At 55.3% G+C, this 16,504-nt stretch overlaps 2 long non-coding RNA genes across 4 annotated transcripts; one reads left to right on the top strand and one right to left on the bottom strand.

Annotated features, from left to right (window-relative positions):
• Nucleotides 1–3,850: 3,850 nt before the first annotated feature.
• LOC140631286 (uncharacterized) lies at nt 3,851–10,028 on the bottom strand. Of its 2 annotated transcripts, none has more exons than XR_012028920.1 (3): nt 9,901–10,028; nt 8,202–8,423; nt 3,851–7,975 (listed from the first exon to the last, which is right to left on the bottom strand). It is a non-coding gene; the product is annotated as an uncharacterized lncRNA (long non-coding RNA). The 2 variants fall into 2 exon arrangements; XR_012028921.1 differs by having other exon boundaries at nt 9,498–9,955.
• LOC140631285 (uncharacterized) lies at nt 9,955–11,252 on the top strand. Of its 2 annotated transcripts, none has more exons than XR_012028918.1 (2): nt 9,955–10,252; nt 10,470–11,252. It is a non-coding gene; the product is annotated as an uncharacterized lncRNA (long non-coding RNA). The 2 variants fall into 2 exon arrangements; XR_012028919.1 differs by having other exon boundaries at nt 9,955–10,367.
• Nucleotides 11,253–16,504: the final 5,252 nt, after the last annotated feature.

The following is a 16,504-nucleotide window of genomic DNA, read 5'->3' as shown; positions in this document are numbered from 1 at the left end:
AAACAAATCCAGATATTTGTGAGGGTCTGGGGATACTATGATGTAAGCCAGGTTAGAGCTAGAATGCACGATAGGTGAGGATGGAGCTTGACCAGATTTAGGAACATGACCTGAGGAATGAAGAGAAGTGATGGTTTCCACTGGAGGACTCGATTTAGTCACCTGTCATGACCCAGATACCCTTACAGGGTTTGTGCACTGTCAGAAAAATGATTGTGGGCGAACAGGAAGAGCTGCCCCAACTAAACTCATATTTCAGTCCACAAGCATCCCGACCCTAGGATCATCCTTACAAATCAGCAGAAGAGTAGAAAGGCAGAGCTGGCCCATTCTCTGTGACCTCATTAGTCTACCAGCTGGTGCTTCCAGAATATTTGAAAGAAAGTGCTCCCTACCTGCTTTCCCTTTGCTCTTCAGTAATCCTACCATCACATCTATACACTTAGAAATGGTTAAATGAAAAAAAAAAAAAAGAAAGAAAAGAAATGGTTAAATGGTAGGTTTTACGTTATACATTTTAATCACAATAAAAATTCTAGAAATTTAAAAGATATACCTAGACACAGACCTTACATCTTACACAGAAATTAACACAAGGTGTATTATAGAAATCAACGTAAGATGCAAAACTATAAAACATCTAGAAGAAATAGAGGGAAAATCTACATGACCTTCAATTTGGTAATGAACACTTAGACGCAACACCAAAATTATGATTCATGAAAGAAAAGAGATCATAAGCTGAGTTTCATTAAAATTAAAAACTTTTATTCCATGAAATATATTGTTAAGGGGATGAAAAGACGAGCAAGCCCCAAACTGGGAGAAAATATTTGTAGAGACATACTAATGAAGGTCTTAGATTAAAATTATATAAAGAACTCTTAAAAATCAAGAAAGCAAACAATACCATTTTAAAATTTTTAAATAAGAATGTAAAAAATTTTTTAAATTTAAAATTTCTCATTTTAAAATAAGAAAAATATCTATGTAAATACTCAAGAAAACATACATATAGCAAAAAGTTTATTAAAAAAGACACCCATCATCAGTTGTCATTATGAAATTGCAAATTAAGCAACAATATGATAGCACAATATGATAGCACTACGAGCGACCGTAAAAGGCTTTTTAAAATCTGAAATACCAACTGCTAGTGAGGGTAGAGAGCAACCGGCAGCCTAATTGCCGAGGATGATGTGAAATGGCATAACCCCTCTGGAAGACACTTTGTTTCTCACAAAACTAAATATGGTCCCTACCATAAGATCCAGCAATCATCTTTTAGATATTTAGCCAAACTATTTGAAAAATTATGGCCACACAAAACTTGCACACAAAAGTTTACAGCGGATTTATTTGTAATTGTCAAAAACTGAAAGCAACCATGATACCCTCCCATAGGTGAATGAATTCAAAAAACTGGCGGGTCTGTTGAGGAACATGATTGAAAAGTGCCCACCAATGGACCTGTGAGCTGAGCCTACAGTTGGAGCCTCCTGGCTCCCCCCTGCTCGGGATGTGAGCCCCACTTGCCTTTCTCCCTCTCAGAGGCGGCCCGAGGACAAAGCCTTGAGGTGGGGTGATGCTGAGAGCTCCTGCGGGGCACACAGGACTGGAGACTGGAGAGGCCTCTGCAGCTCAGGTGGGCCAGCTGGGCAGAGGGACCCACACCGGGCCCTCCTCCTGCGTCCCCTCCGCCCTGCCACCAGCACTCCCACACTGAGCAGGCATTGATCAGCCTCGCTCCAAACCCCAGGGCCTTTGAGAGGCGACGACATGTATTAATTACGAACACGGGCCAGGACACTGCAGAGCAGCAGGGCGGGGACTGTAATGGAAAGAGAAATTGGTTCTCGACTTTGCATTTTCTTTCATTTAGTCACTTAGGTGGCACAGGCTCCCTGGGAGTCAGAAACACCGGCTTCGAGCCACCAAGTAAGCAACCCCCTGCCCCCCCCGCCCCCGCCCCGGGGGTCAGTGACCACACCTGCACCTGAGAAGGCTGCAAGGCTCACGGCGGAGACGCTGGGGGTCCCAGCTCTGCCACCAGCTGGAGTTTGGGGACGGGCGAGTCGTTAACTTCTCTGAGTCCCGTTTCCTTGTGTGTCTAGAGGGGAAGCGTCACTTACCTTCCCTTACGGGGTCATGACGGGGTCACTGTGAGGGTTCGAGACGGCGTCCAAGGCCTGACGGGGCTCAGGGCACAGCAGCGCGCAGGGAGGAGGTGTCCCCGTCCCGCCAGCTCCAACGGCAACGTCCGACGCCGCCAGCGGTGAGCCCGGCTAGAACGCACGTGGACTGCGACCCCTGTGACCGCTGCGGACGGAGTCCGGGGCACGGGGCCAACGACGGCCTCTCTGCCCGGACTCAGGTGAGAAAACCGACAGCGACAACCAACAGTAGGAATAATGACAGCGTCACGTACCAGAGCCTGCACCGAAGTCCTGCACCTGCGAACCCGCCTCCGCTCTCACGGTGCGGCCGGTCCCGGGGCTTCCGCGTCCCGTTGGTCGCGTACGAGGAGGCAGCGGCTGACGCGAGGCCAGGGCGCGAGCTGCCCCTTGGGGGCGGGGGCGGGGGCGGGGGCGGCGGCCGCGAGGCTGGGAGGCGCGAGCTGTGGGCGCAGCGCGCCGGGGCACAGACAGCCTTGCGGGCCGGGGAGGGCGAGGAGGGGGGAGGGGGGAGGGGGGAGGGGGAGGGGCGGCCGGGCGGGGCCGGGAGGCCGCAGCGGGGGAGCCGCCGTCCACGTGGCCCGGAGGGCGTCCCCGCGGTCGTGTCCCCGCCGTCGCCCGTCGCCCGGGGGCTCCTCCCCGACGGCTGAGCCCGGCCTTCCTCAGGGCGCCTCAGGCCCCGGCGACCCCTGCGCCCCGGCGCCCCCACCCGGCAGGGGCCGCCTCCGGACGCTCGCTCCCCAGAGCCGGAGCCGCGAGTCCTGACCCCGCGGCCTCAGCCTCTCCTGACGCGACGATGCTCCACCCGCACCGCAGGCCGCCGCCCCCGGGGCCCGCGCCCCGGCCCACGTCCCCGCCAGGCGCAGCCGCCCTGCTCCGGGGGCGCAACCCCGCCGCGGCCTGAGCGACGCTACCGGCTCGGCCGGACCTCGGGGTCCCCGCGCCACGGCCGCCCCCGCCTGCGGGCCTCCCGGGCTGCGCCACGGACGCTCCCGCTCCCTCACACGGACCCCCTCACCCCTCACACCCTCACCCCCTCACCCCCTCCACAGGCCCCCTGTCCCCCTCCCCGCGGCCTCTCCCGCTCCCTCACACGGACCCCCTCACCCCCTCACCCCCTCCACCGGCCCCCCCGTACCCCCCCGCGGCCTCTCCCGCTCCCTCACACGGACCCCCTCACCCCTCACACCCTCACCCCCTCACCCCCTCCACAGGCCCCCTGTCCCCCTCCCCGCGGCCTCTCCCGCTCCCTCACACGGACCCCCTCACCCCCTCACCCCCTCCACCGGCCCCCCCGTCCCCCCCGCGGCCTCTCCCGCTCCCTCACACGGACCCCCTCACCCCCTCACCCCCTCCACCGGCCCCCCCGTCCCCCCCCCGCGGCCTCTCCCGCTCCCTCACACGGACCCCCTCACCCCTCACACCCTCACCCCCTCACCCCCTCCACCGGCCCCCTGTCCCCCCCCCCCGCGGCCTCTCCCGCTCCCTCACACGGACCCCCTCACCCCCTCACCCCCTCCACCGGCCCCCCCGTCCCCCCCCCGCGGCCTCTCCCGCTCCCTCACACGGACCCCCTCACCCCTCACACTCTCACCCCCTCACCCCCTCCACCGGCCCCCCGTCCCCCCCCCGCGGCCTCTCCTGCTCCCTCACACGGACCCCCTCACCCCCTCACACACCCTCCACAGATCATCACATATTCTCACCAAGCGTTTGTTGAATGACTGCTGACCTGAGCCAGGCACCCGCCCTTCCTTAGCCCTAAGCCCGCCAGTCTCTGCTCTGACTAGAGGCTTCTACGGTGCCACCATGACCATGTGCAGGGCAGAGGCGAGGCCAGTGCTTGAGGAAGGCACAGATGCCGCCTTACAGAGCTTAACGTCCACAGCGTGGGACCCCGGTGCCCGGCCTGCTCTGCCCTCTCCTGCAACACACGTGTGCACATACCAGAGTTTGTGCGCACCTACACGTGTACGCACTCTCACCTCCACACACGCGCTATCTCCCGTCCACTGTGCTCACACACTTTTTGTTGATTTATTTTCTAATTGGTTAACACGTGGTGCATCAGTAGTTTCAGATGTAGAGTCAGTTATTCACTGGTTGCAGGTAACCCCCAGTGCTCAGTGCAGGGAGTGCCCTCCTTCATGCCCGGCCCGCAGTGACCCCAGCCCCACCCGCCGCCCCTCCAACTACCCTCAGTTGTTCCTGTTCTTAAGAGTCTTACGGTTTTCCATCTGACTTCATCCTGTTTCATTTTTCCCTCTCTTCCCCTGTGATCATCTCCTTTCCTTCTTAAATTCCACATGTGAGTGAAACCATGATAATTGTCTTTCTCTGGTTGACTCTTAGTCTCTCTCATCCTTGGTCATCCTTCAGATGAGTTATGAACACTTCAACCTTTTTTGCAATTCCAAGAATTGTCATTTCTAAAATCGCCTCCATTTTTTGCGACAGATAAGATCGCATATATTCAAAGTGTACAACATGGTGTGACATACGTGTACATGTGAAATGATCACCTCAATCAAGAAAAACTAGCACATCCGTCACCTCACGTGGTTCTTTGCGTTTGTGATAAGAATACTTAAAATTTACTCTTTTAGCCAATTTCGATATGTGACATATTATTAACTTAGTCACTATGCTGATATTAATTCCTCAGAACTGGGATCCCTGGGTGGCGCAGCGGTTTGGCGCCGCCTTTGGCCCAGGGCCTGATCCTGGAGACCCGGGATCGAATCCCACATCGGGCTCCTGGTGCATGGAGCCTGCTTCTCCCTCTGCCTGTGTCTCTGCCTCTCTCTCTCTCTCTCTCTGTGTGACTATCATAAATAAAAAAAAATTAATTCCTCAGAACTTACTCACCTTTTAAGTATACCTTTGGTATCTTCTGACCTACTCCTCCCAGGAGCCTATCTGGCAGCTCCCGGTTCCAATCCCACATATCAGTGATGCCACATGGTCTTTATCTTTCTCTGGTCACCTCATCTCACTTAGCATAATGGCCTCTACTTTCATCCATGTTGTCACAAGCGGCAGGATGAATGTCCTCTTTTATTTTTAATTTTTTTATATTTTACATTTTGTTGTTGACGCATACAGCGCTATATTGGCTTCAGGTGTACAACACACTGATCTGACGATTCCCCACACTGCCCAGCACTCGCCGGCCTGAGGACAGTCACCCTTTGTCACTGTGCAAAGTTATTACAGTATTATTGACTCTATCCCCTACACGGTACTTTTTATCTCTGATTTATTTCCTAACTGGACGTTTATGCCTCCACATCTTTTTGACCAACTTCGCTCCTTCCCCCATCCCCCTGCCCTCGAGCAGCCACCAGTTTATTCTCTGCATTTATGGGTTTGTCTCAGATTTTGTTTGTTCATTTGCTTTGTTTTTTAGATTCTACATATAAGGGAAATCATATGGTGTTTGTCTTTCCTGTCTGACTATGTCACTTTGCATAACAGTCTTTAGGCCCATCCATGTGGTCTTTTAAATTCCGATCCATTTAGGAGGCCTTTCCCGGTTTGAAACTCTCAAAAGAAAGACAGCCGGCCCAGCGGTTAACACGGAGAAAAAACACCAGTGCCTCCTCAAACATAAGCTTGGTTATTTCCTGTCGACCCGGTTCCCAGGGGACAGGGCCAAGCCTTTCCTGTAAAATAGGGAAGATCAAATGGGTTGCTCCTCCCACTTCAGAGGAGGCCTGAACCCTCCGTTCCTGTCTCAGAGCCCCCCAAGCACCCCTGCCTCCTCATCACCCCTGCCTCCAGCACGGGGTACAGCCACCCCTGCAGGCTATGGGTCCAGCATAAAGTCCAAGGTCTTTTAGGTCTGAGGCAGCAGCGCTAGGAGGACCCTTGGCCTCGACATGACTCAGGGGAGGCGGACAAGAGGTAGGGGCAGAGTACGCGATTATCCAAAAGTGAGTGTGGCTTCTGTACCTTTTTCACCCTTGTCCCTGCGTCCCCTGCGGTTGGGGGCATTCCCTCCTCCTAGGACGCCTGGCGGCCCAGGAGGGTGACCTGCGCTCCTGGGAGAGCCCTGCTGCCACCCTCCCTGGCCTGTCTCTGCATCTGTGAACCGCAGGTTGGAGGCGCGGATTCAGGGTCCGTCAGCGCTGACATGGGCAGGGCCAGGCCTCGGGCAGGAAGCTACCTGGGCTGGTGGCAGTTTAAGGAAAAGACGCACGAGGAAAATGCCTCCGGCACCAAGCCTAAGGCAAAAAAGCACCCATGAGGCTGGTGGCTGAGCCACCAGGGCACAGAGGGACACCATCCTACAGCAGCTCTGTGTGCAGACAGCACCTCTGAGCAAAGGAAGTAACTCCAGGGTCCTGGCCTCTCCGTCCTGCGACCTCAGGCAAGGCCCTATCCCATCCCAACCTCGGCCTTGTCATCCTACAGATAATCAGGGTGATCCCAAGTCCCTTCAGTTCCGTGGTCACATGGTGTTGATGATGACATGGCTCCCGTCGCTCCCGCTGTCCCCTGCATTGGAAGCTTCACTTCTGCTACCTACCTGTCCTTCGGGACCTTCTCCTGACCCTCTCTCCCAGAAAACCTCACCTGTCCTCTCCTCCTTGAGGTGCTTGCCCCTCTCTGTGGGCCTTTTACTTTTCAGGGTCTGCGGGTTCCACTCAGCCTCTGTTCTGAGCTGCTTTGCTTTGAGATCTTAATACGTCAGGTGTGTCTGCAGCTGGAAAGCAGCTGCCTGTCTTCTGGGTCCCCGGCATCGTGTATAGGATATAATTAGGGAGCTGTGAGAAGTTTATGCAAGTCGCAAATATTTTGGTATTTGGCAAACAGAGAATTCTAGCATAGTGCCAGAGCATTTTAGTCAATGCTCAAATTATGATTTTTGTTTGGTGAGGTTGTCAGAGTGGGGCAGAGGAGTCAGGGAGATTACAAAATACCAGAGATCCAAAGTAAAAGATGTCACTGGCTCTCACCTCCTGTTTTCCCTCAAACTAATTTCCAGCATAACCATGCACCGTATAGCAAGAGCCTGGAAAAAATACAAAGCAACGTAGCAGGACACCAGACTTCCTAAGCTTCTGTCTCCTGCGCTTACCCGCATCCTCGGAGCAGATAGAGGGATGGGGTGTCCCCACCCCTTCAGCATCAGGGCTCATCTTTCTGTATATCAGAGTCTACCAGCGATACCCGATGCACTGAGCACAAGAACCCTGTTAACAAGACCGTCCTGACATCCCAGAGCTGGGAAGAAAAGCCCAGAGCCCTCCACCCGCGCAGAGGGGGAGCTGTGGCAATTGGAAGAGGCTGCACAGCCTCTCCCACAGCTTCCTTACGTCTCCCTGTTCAAAATCCCTCCCCACCCTCTTTGGACCTTTGATGTGCCTCTGCCAGTGGCTGGCGTGAGGACAAGAGGAGCTGAGGGGCGGGAAGTGAGCGAGAGAGGACGGAGTTGGGGGAGGAGAGGCTGGCATTCAGGCAGGAGAGGGATGAGGGTGAGCAGAGAGGCTGCATGTGCAGAGTCTTCTGCGTTCCCCACGTAGGAACCCAGCAGAGACTGAATCTTTGTGGCATCAAAACCAAAGTTCCAGGAAGCCTTCCCTTTGAGACAGGCCTCTTGTGAAGGAGCAGCCAGAAAATGGTGGGACATGAGCCTTTTTCTTTAAGCTTAAGAGGTCAGGAAAGATGAATGGAAAACCACACACACACACACAAAGTGTAAATTCCTGATGGACGAGGCATAGTTCTGCTCTGAGGACTGGACCCAGTACCTCCTTGAACACCGATGAGCCTCCTGCGGGTGTCAGAGTCCATGCCTGGAGGAGCCAAGAACATAAAGAGCAGACAGATTCACGGCACCTGAGGATCTATTTAGAGACACTCGGGAGCCACCTGCAAGGCCCTGGTCACATGAGAAGTGATAGGACATGTTTCTAGTAACAGAGATCCATGAATGTACTACTGACAAGTGCACAGATTGGTACGACCACCTAGGAAAACTAATTATGTGTATCTTCTAAACAAGAACATATACATACATACCTTAGAGAAGGATGTGCATGGAATTGGGGGAAATTTCTGAGACATGTTGACCATTTTCTTGTGATTATCTTTCTCCTCCTCACTTCTCCTTTCTCAAGATCTTATCTTGAGCATAGTTGCTCTCTTAGGAATATCACCAACGTATATTCTCCAAAAACAAATAATGAAACGTTTGTGGAAGCATCGTCCATAATAACCCCCATAAGAAAACTTCCCAAATGCCTGTCAATAGAAATAAATACACAAAGTATAACATAGTCACAGAAACGCAATGAGAATCAGTAACTACAACACATGACAATTTTGAAAACCATCACAGACAAGGTCAAATGAAACAATTCAGATCCAAGAGGATGCATACTGTGTGGTTCGTTTATAGTAAGTTCAAAAACAGGCAAAACTGATGGCTCCTTTTGGAAGTCAAGGTAGGGTTTGTCCTTGGGTGCAGACTGTAATGATGAGCAACAGAGGAGCTTTTAAGATCCTGGTTATGTTCGTTTTTTTTTTTTTCCAGAAAAAGATTTTATTTATTAATTCATGAGAGACACAGAGAGAGAGGCAGAGACCCAGGCAGAGGGAGAAGCAGGCTCCATGCAGGGAGCCCAATGCGGAACTCGATCCCAGGACCCCAGGGTCATGGCCTGAGCTGAAGGCAGGTGCTCAACCACTGAGCCCCCCAGGAGCCCCATGCTCTGTTTTCTTGACCTGAGTACTGGTTACACAGATGTGTCCAAACTTCCATGTACGTCTATCAAGGCAGGCAGGGCCAACCGCCCACCCCCACTCCCTAATCCAGGGAGAGAAACTAATGCACCAAGAATTTAAACAACTTCCTCAAGTTCACACAAGGCTCAGTGGCTGGGCTGGATGGAAGAACCTGATCTGCTGACTCCTGGTCCGGTGTCCTGGACTCTCCATCCTCACTCTTCTCAAGAAAGTCTAGAGCTTTGCTGACCAGTATGGCAGCCACTAGCTATTAAATTGCTATTTAACAATTAAAATTGCTACATTTTAAAATTGTTAAAATTGCTGTTACATTGCTATTTAAATTAAAATTAATTAAAATTAAATAAAAATTAAAATTCAGTTTTTCAGTCTCCGTAGCCACTTTTGGGGTGCTCGATACTCAATGTGCCTAGTAGCTGCTGCATTAGACAACACAGATTTAGAGTAGCTTCGTCACCACAGGAAGTTCTGGTGGGTGGCACTAGTCTGGAAGGACCAATGAGAAAACTGGGACCAACAGAAGCCCTGGAGGCACTAAAGCTTATCCTAAGCACCTCCCTGGCCACTTACATGATCGTCTGGTGGAAGAGAAAAAGAGCCCAGATAGTGACAAAGAACCCAGCACCGGTCCTTGGCAAGCAGGTGTTGCACACCACCAGTGTCTCGGCCCACCCTCCTCTGCCCCTTCTCTCTCCTGAAGCTCAGTGCTCCACCTCCACCCCAGATGGTGTCATGGTGTTTCTGATCCAAGAGGGCTCATGCTGCAGACTTTAGCTTCGTGAAGATTTCTGTCCATTAAAGATACTTCCAGTCCAAAAGAATGAGAAGAAACAGTACAGAAAGAGAGCACTTTCCAGAACCTTTGAACCCACTCATCCTAATCCCAGACAGGTTGGAAGACACATCCATCCCTTCTTTCAGTGGCTCATGAGAGTGGATCAAATCTCCATCAGCCAGACTGGACCTCAGATACCTGTGCTCTTGACCATTCTGTCCACAGAAGGCCCAGGGCAGAGAGAGGTGCTCCCACGTCCCCTCGCCATGACACCCGGCCCCTTCCATAGGTGTGATGTCTCAGCCAGGGCATTGTCGAGGAAGATCTCCGAGCAACGGAGCTGCCAGGATTCTACGTCCAGTAACCTCTCACTTCATAAGGGAGCTTTACTCAACTCTACAGCTGTAGTCAACTTCCCTGAGCTCTGCACACATATTTCACTCCCCACGACAGCAGGGGAAGAGCTGTGAGCTCTCCCAAAGGAGTGGTCCGAGCACAGGCCTGAGCATCTCACAAGGCGGGGAGGAGGGCGCAAGCTCCTCAGAGGAAGGTGCCAGAGCTGGGCCGGAGCTGTGCCCGGCACACTGAGAGAAATCCTAAGTGGGAAGCACACTAATCCAGCTCAGAGCAGCCACCTCGCTGCCCATAAGCTCAGGGAGGCCATGGTGTGGAAAATTTCCCAAAGCTGAACATCCTCCAAGCCTCTCTCTTGGGACAAGGCTCTCTAGCTTCGCTGTGTCCGCTGATTGCTCTTTTTAACCCCTTAGGAAGCCATCCGGAACTAACGTTCTTAGGGTGATACCTACCGCCAAGGACTGCAATGGCCTTTGGGTTTGAGTCATCCTAGCGCTTGATCTCCGTCTCCCACGGCTGGAAAAAGACCAAACTGAAATGTGAAGTAAGCTCTGAAGGAACAGTTGGGAAGTTCATGCCTGTGTAGCCTTTACCCCTTTCCACCCTGAGCCCTGAGCCCACTCTCCCCTGTAGATCTATCTGGGGACTCACAGCAGTGCTGCTGTGCTGACAGTGTCTCCCCGAATCGTGTGGCAGAGCATTCACCGGCTTCCTCTCGAATAACTGCCATTCAGCCTTCCGCAGAAGCCCACGGGGGCTGAACGCCAGTGAGCTGGAGCTTCTTGTTCCTTTGCCTCCTTCCTCCGTGAACAGATTCCTCGGTCTGGGCCCCGCGCCGCCATCAGAGCAGCCTCCCACTCCAGTGTGCAAAGTCACACTTTCCGGACAACTGCCCACTGTTGACTGAGCCTCAGTGGCAGGTGGGGAGGGGTGAGGTTGAGGGGGGATGGTGGGTCAGGATTAGGTGTAGAGACCACGGCGGAGGCCTGTTCTGCAAGGCAGGTAGGGGACTCCGTGGCTCCGCTGGCGCAGAGAGAGAGGGACAGGTATCGTTACCTGGGGATGGTTTTCATTTGGAGACAAAACGCTTCAAAAGTCTGGAGCTCTGGGTGCAGAGATTTGCTCAAGAACCCTTTCCTCCCCCCCAACTAACGCCCTGGTTGCTGATGTTCGGCTAAAAAAAGATCTTCCTTTACTTTCCTGTCTCCTTGTCATGTGATCTTCCTCTAGCAAGAGCCTCGGGGTAGGGATGACATTTTCCCATTTGAAAAAATAGGAGCGCGGGATACCCACAGGCCGCGGGGCAAGTCTGTGCAGAGTCTAGCCGCAGCCTTCCGGTGTCCTACTTGCACGGTGCTCCTCCCCTAGCCTCATCTACTCATGCTACAATCTAACCCAAAGGCTGGATATGAAGGAGCCCGCATCACGCGAGACGCGGAGCACTTCTCTAAACCCAGTTCCATCCTAGTCTACCTCAGATCCGTTGACTATGTTCTCCCCTCCCCAGACCAGCATCACAGGCTGGGGGTGGCGGGCAGGGGCCTGGGAGGCCTGCGGGGTGGGGGCCAGAGTGGGGCTGCTGGAGGCCGGAGGTGAGCTTGGCCTATAGGTCTGTGCTGGGGGTGTCTCCCCGCAGGCATGTGCTCCCCGGGGTATGCAGGGTCTGCTTCAGTGGATTGTCAGCAAGGAAATGAGACAATCGACACATTACCAAAAATTCAAAAATGTTAGAGACTGTTCTCACTGCTGACTTTGTTACTCTTACCTTTTTCATGCTCTCGGGCTCCAGTCTTCTCCTTGCCTCACCCTCGGCCCTGCCCGTTGGGTTTTCCCAGTGGGAAGAAGAGGGCAGGCTGCACAGAACCAAGTGTTCGGGTCACCAGCTAGCCTCAGGCCCAGAGGTGACAGATCAGGCCTTTCGGACAGCACAGCACTTACTGACCACCCCTTTCCATGCTGCCCAGCCCCCTCCGGACCCCACAGCTAGCCTGTCCTTCCCTAGGCCCCAGCTCCAAGATGCTCAGTCTTGAGCTTGGAACAAGGCCCTCCTCTACGCACAGAAGTGACTTAGCTCATGCAAAAACAGTTATGAGAAAGCGCGTGAATTCTTTTGCAAGCGAGGCCTCAATTAGATCCTAGACATCCATGAGCATGGGAAACAAGCAGTATCCCCAAAGCCACCGTTGGAAACCCTCCCTACCAAACACAATAGAGTTTTCTTTTGCCACTTTCGACAGAAAAAACAAAAACGAAAAACATGCAAGGAAAAAATACTGATAGGGCCGACCTTAGTGTGGTTCGAACGTCTTACCCTCTCCCTTCTTTTATTCATGAAAACTGAGGGCAACAGTGATGATAATGGATCAGCGGCGTTTTTGTGGACTATGATACTCTGGCTGTTTAAAGAAAAATGATGGATGTTATATCGCCCATTTTATAGAAAAATAAGCTAAAGTCGGGAGAACAGGCCGACCTGGGGTGGCGGGACCCCAGCACCATTTTATCGCACCATGTTCCATGGGCTTCTCTGTGGCTCATTCCCCTTGAAGCCATAGTGACTGCCCCTCCAGCAGACTCACGGGTGGGCAGGGGTGAGGAGCGATGCCATTATCAGAGAGGTCGTGGGAGCCCCGAGGTCTGCAGGTGCCAGGAGTGGCCCGCCACCAGCCACTCTTGTGGCCCCCCAGGCCGGCCTCCTTACACTGCTTTCCTCTTGTCTGCCTCCCTTTCTGGCTGCCTCCTCCTGCAGCTTCTCACCCAGGCCCACAGGGAAGCAACCCCATTGTTCTCTTCCTTCCTGCTTAAGCAGCAAGCAGCCTTCTCTAGCGTTTTGTAATGTTTTAATACTTTCACTATTGATGAGAAGAAAAAGTATACACAAAAGAAGCAAAGGAGGATCTAAAAGCTGTCCCTGGTGTCCTGGGCCTGTGCTTCCTCTCCCGTGGCAATCCCTGGCCGTTCCTATGGAGAGCTCTCTGCCCCCCCCCCCCCCAGACTCCACACTGCACTGGCCCTTTCTCCCCGTCCCCCACGTGGGCCCAGAGGACCCGCAGGGCCAGAGGCAAAGTGGGAGGTGGAAGCACAGGTGGGAAGGTGAGCTTCCAGGCCTGGGCAGGTGTAGGCTCACCAGGGGACAGTCACACAATATCCGAGGACAGTCCGGTCATCCAGGAACAGCTGCAAGGGTCCCTGGCAGCACCACTTTCCTGGAGGCGACGGAACCGTGTTGGGGCATCCAGAGTCCGGGGCGCCGTAACCCATCTCCTACATGGTGGGCCCTCCTGGCCACGCTGAGAAACTGTCTCCCAAGTCTCTGTGTCTGTTCAAGAGAATCTCGAGGTCTTCAATTTGACAGGATCTAATGTCAACCCTTTGTCTCTCCATCAACGGAGTATTTCTTAATCTGGAAACCCGCCGAGAGCCCCGCACCTCGGAAGGGGCTAAGCGCAAGTAAAATGAAGAAAACAAAGTGAGAAAAAGCAGCAGGCGGGCATCTAGGAGACCCGGGCGCTCATCCCTAGACACTCAGCGGCGGTCACCAAGCGCAGGCACATCCTCTGCTCTCCCTGGAGCCTCCGCCACGGAACCGAGGGAAAGGCTCCTGTTTAAAGAGTCATCGTGACAAAATGAGGTGATGCACGCAAAGCTCCGAGGACAGCGCCTGGCACAGAGAGTACTGAGGCGCGGCCGTTAGGCTTGGGGCCCCCCTCCCGGGGCGGAGGGGGTGTCAGTGCGGCGCGTGTATCTCAAGAAGGAGACCAGACGGTCGCTCAGCTCCCTCCACTTCCCCGTACGCCCCCTCTCCAGATGCCCACGTTGGGCCCACGGGTCCAATATATGAATTTGGTCACATGACCCGGCAAATTGCAGGAGCCCCGGACAGCGTGGACGCCGGTGCTCCTACTTCCCGGCCCTGGGATTGTGGCCAATGCACCGGACCTCAGTTTACCCCCAACTGTGGTGAAGAGTACAAGGTGGCTGGGTTACCTGCTGGACCTGCTAGACAGTAGGTCAGCAAGGTTTGCTGTGGCTCCTCATTGTGTGTGACCTGCCCCCCCGCCCCGGGCTTAGGGGGAAGAGGCGGAGGCTCGGGTGCTTATAACATTAGGGAGGAGACATTTCCTCTGGGCTTTCTAGGGTCCTACAAAGGGAATTCCCCCGTGAGAGCCACAATGCACAGGACAGTTCGCACGTCCTCCCGCCGCTTACCTGGAGACATGCACAGGCGGCCCCAACAATACTGAACACAATGGGGATTAGCACCCCGTCACCCCTGTGCATGGTTTCTAGGTGATACAGACATGGAGGCCGTCACCTATCCAGGTATCAACCTCTCCTTTCTCACCTTGGTGTCCTCCCTCGTTAGCAGACGAACCCACGAACCCACGTTCCAGAGCTCGGGTAGCAAGTCACCATCCTGGCTCCCAAGCTCCTCCCCACCTGCAGCACAGCAGCCCCGTCCCTATACGGGGCACCCAGTGTGTCTCCCGGCCTGAGGGACAGGTGACCCCCACACAGCCCCCCACATGCAGGAAGCTAAGCTGCCTTCGCCGTGCCCCACTGGCCTGTGGTCCTCACCGCAGCCCAGACCCTGCTTCTCCCACGGCCTTAGCGGGGAGCAGAGCACCCGGCTTTCAGGGAGCTCCTCTCCCGGGGCTGGACTAGAGCGCGGCTCTGCTCGCCTCCCCGGACGGACACCGGCTCCCTGGGATGCTTAAAGGGCCCAGGGACCGCTTCTCCGTGTCCAGCAAGCACCCTGCTGCCTCTGCCACCACGACTCCTCCTCGCTTTACTTCAGGGTCCTTTGCTCAGCCCTTTGCCCCTGGGGGACAAACCGTTCAGTGGATACGGAACAAGTCATCCTTCCTTCCAACGACATCAGTGTCTGGAGACCCGTGCACCTGCTTGAAGAAGTCTATGACCTAAAAATGAAAAAAGTCACAGAAAATACATAACCCAGTGACTTCAGGGCCACCCTCACCCCACCCCCCGCCGGCCCCGAGCTTGCAGGTGTCCTCACCAGCCTTAGGCAGATCCCTAAGTAGCTTACCTGCAGGGATGAAGTGCACGCTCGGGGCTCTGCTCCCCTCTCTGGCTGCCGTCCACAAGCATCCCTAGGCCTTCCTGCGTGTCACCCGAGCTGGGACGGTGGGGGACACCTAGGGATGAGGCTCTGTGCTACCGCCTGTCTGCCCAAGGTGGTCTCCTGGCTCCAAGCACAGGGCGGGAGGAGTAAGAGGGTGAGCATCTCCAGGGTGTGAGTGTGAACGAAGGATCATGGGGGGGGGGTGAACGGGCAACGGGGTGAGTGCGATACGTTCAGCATGAGACCAGGTTTCAGTCTCTCCCATGTGCACTCATGCCCTTGGGTCTGGAATACAGGGGGAGCCAGTAAATGTGTCGCTGGCTAAGTAGACAAGAGAGCCACACACGTTGGGGTCTGTGGGGGCCACCACCGCAGTCCGGATGCCCACGGCAGTGAGCATGCCGAGCCCGGAGAGGTGAGGGGCAGAGTGGTCACTGAGACGGGGACCCCCTGCCAGTCCCCTGCTCTCGGGTCTCCCAGGTACGGTGGGCCGGGGTGGGAGGCACAGGCCCTGGCTCTTCAGTCCCTGTGGCCTGTGGGCGGCTGTTCACACCCAGAGTCTGGGCAGGGGCGGTGGGGGGGAGCTCCCGGGTCAGGAAGGGACACCGGGGCTCCCAGGGCCTCCCCACTCGCTATGCTCGGGCTGGGCAGGGGCAGGGGGCTGGTGCAGAGGGCGGCAGCCCGGAGTCACCCTTCCTCTGGGGAACAAGGTGTGGGGGACAGTGGGCGGCCCGGGCTCCAGGCCCTGTGACCCGAGCAAACGCAGCCCCTTGGGCACCCACTTCCCAGCTCTGAAGGGTGGGCCTTCCCCCACTCCCTCTGCAAGCTGTGGGCCTGTCCCCAGCTGCCGGCAGGGACAAGTGAGGACACTCGGGTGGACGACTCGGTCAGGGCGTCCCACTCCCCTGCCCCCCCCCCAGGCCCTTCAGGCCACCGAGCGGGTGGGCACCCAGGCCTGCTGGGAGAGCTCCGCCTATGGCTGCTGCTTTCCTTCTCCACCACTGAAACCTGCCCTAGGAGGTTGCACCTCTGCGCCCCGACACCCATGGCTCCGGGTGCCCTTGGTCCAGGGCGACCTCATCACCATCCCTTTCTCAGGCCACACTCTCCTCCCGCACCGCCAGGGGTCCCCCGGCCTCAGCCTTTTCACCCGGAGGGCCACCACTGAGGACTCCTGTATTTGCGTGTGTCGTGCAGTGCACGGCCCCAGGGAACGTAACCTCCTCGTGGAGCAGGGAGCAGCGTCCCCTGGGCCTCGCAGCAGACACCCGCGGAGCCCCACACGGAGACGCCGCAGCTCAGAGGTCCCGCAAGGCTGGGGTTGGCAGAGGGGCTCCCGGGGCCCCACATCCCCTCGCAGGC

The sequence above is a fragment of the Canis lupus genome, chromosome 3 (genome assembly GCF_048164855.1).
Source record: "Canis lupus baileyi chromosome 3, mCanLup2.hap1, whole genome shotgun sequence".
Classification (NCBI taxonomy): Eukaryota; Metazoa; Chordata; class Mammalia; order Carnivora; family Canidae; genus Canis; species Canis lupus.
The sequence above is the reverse complement of the archived record's forward strand: the minus strand, read 5'-3'. Positions and strand labels throughout refer to the sequence as shown.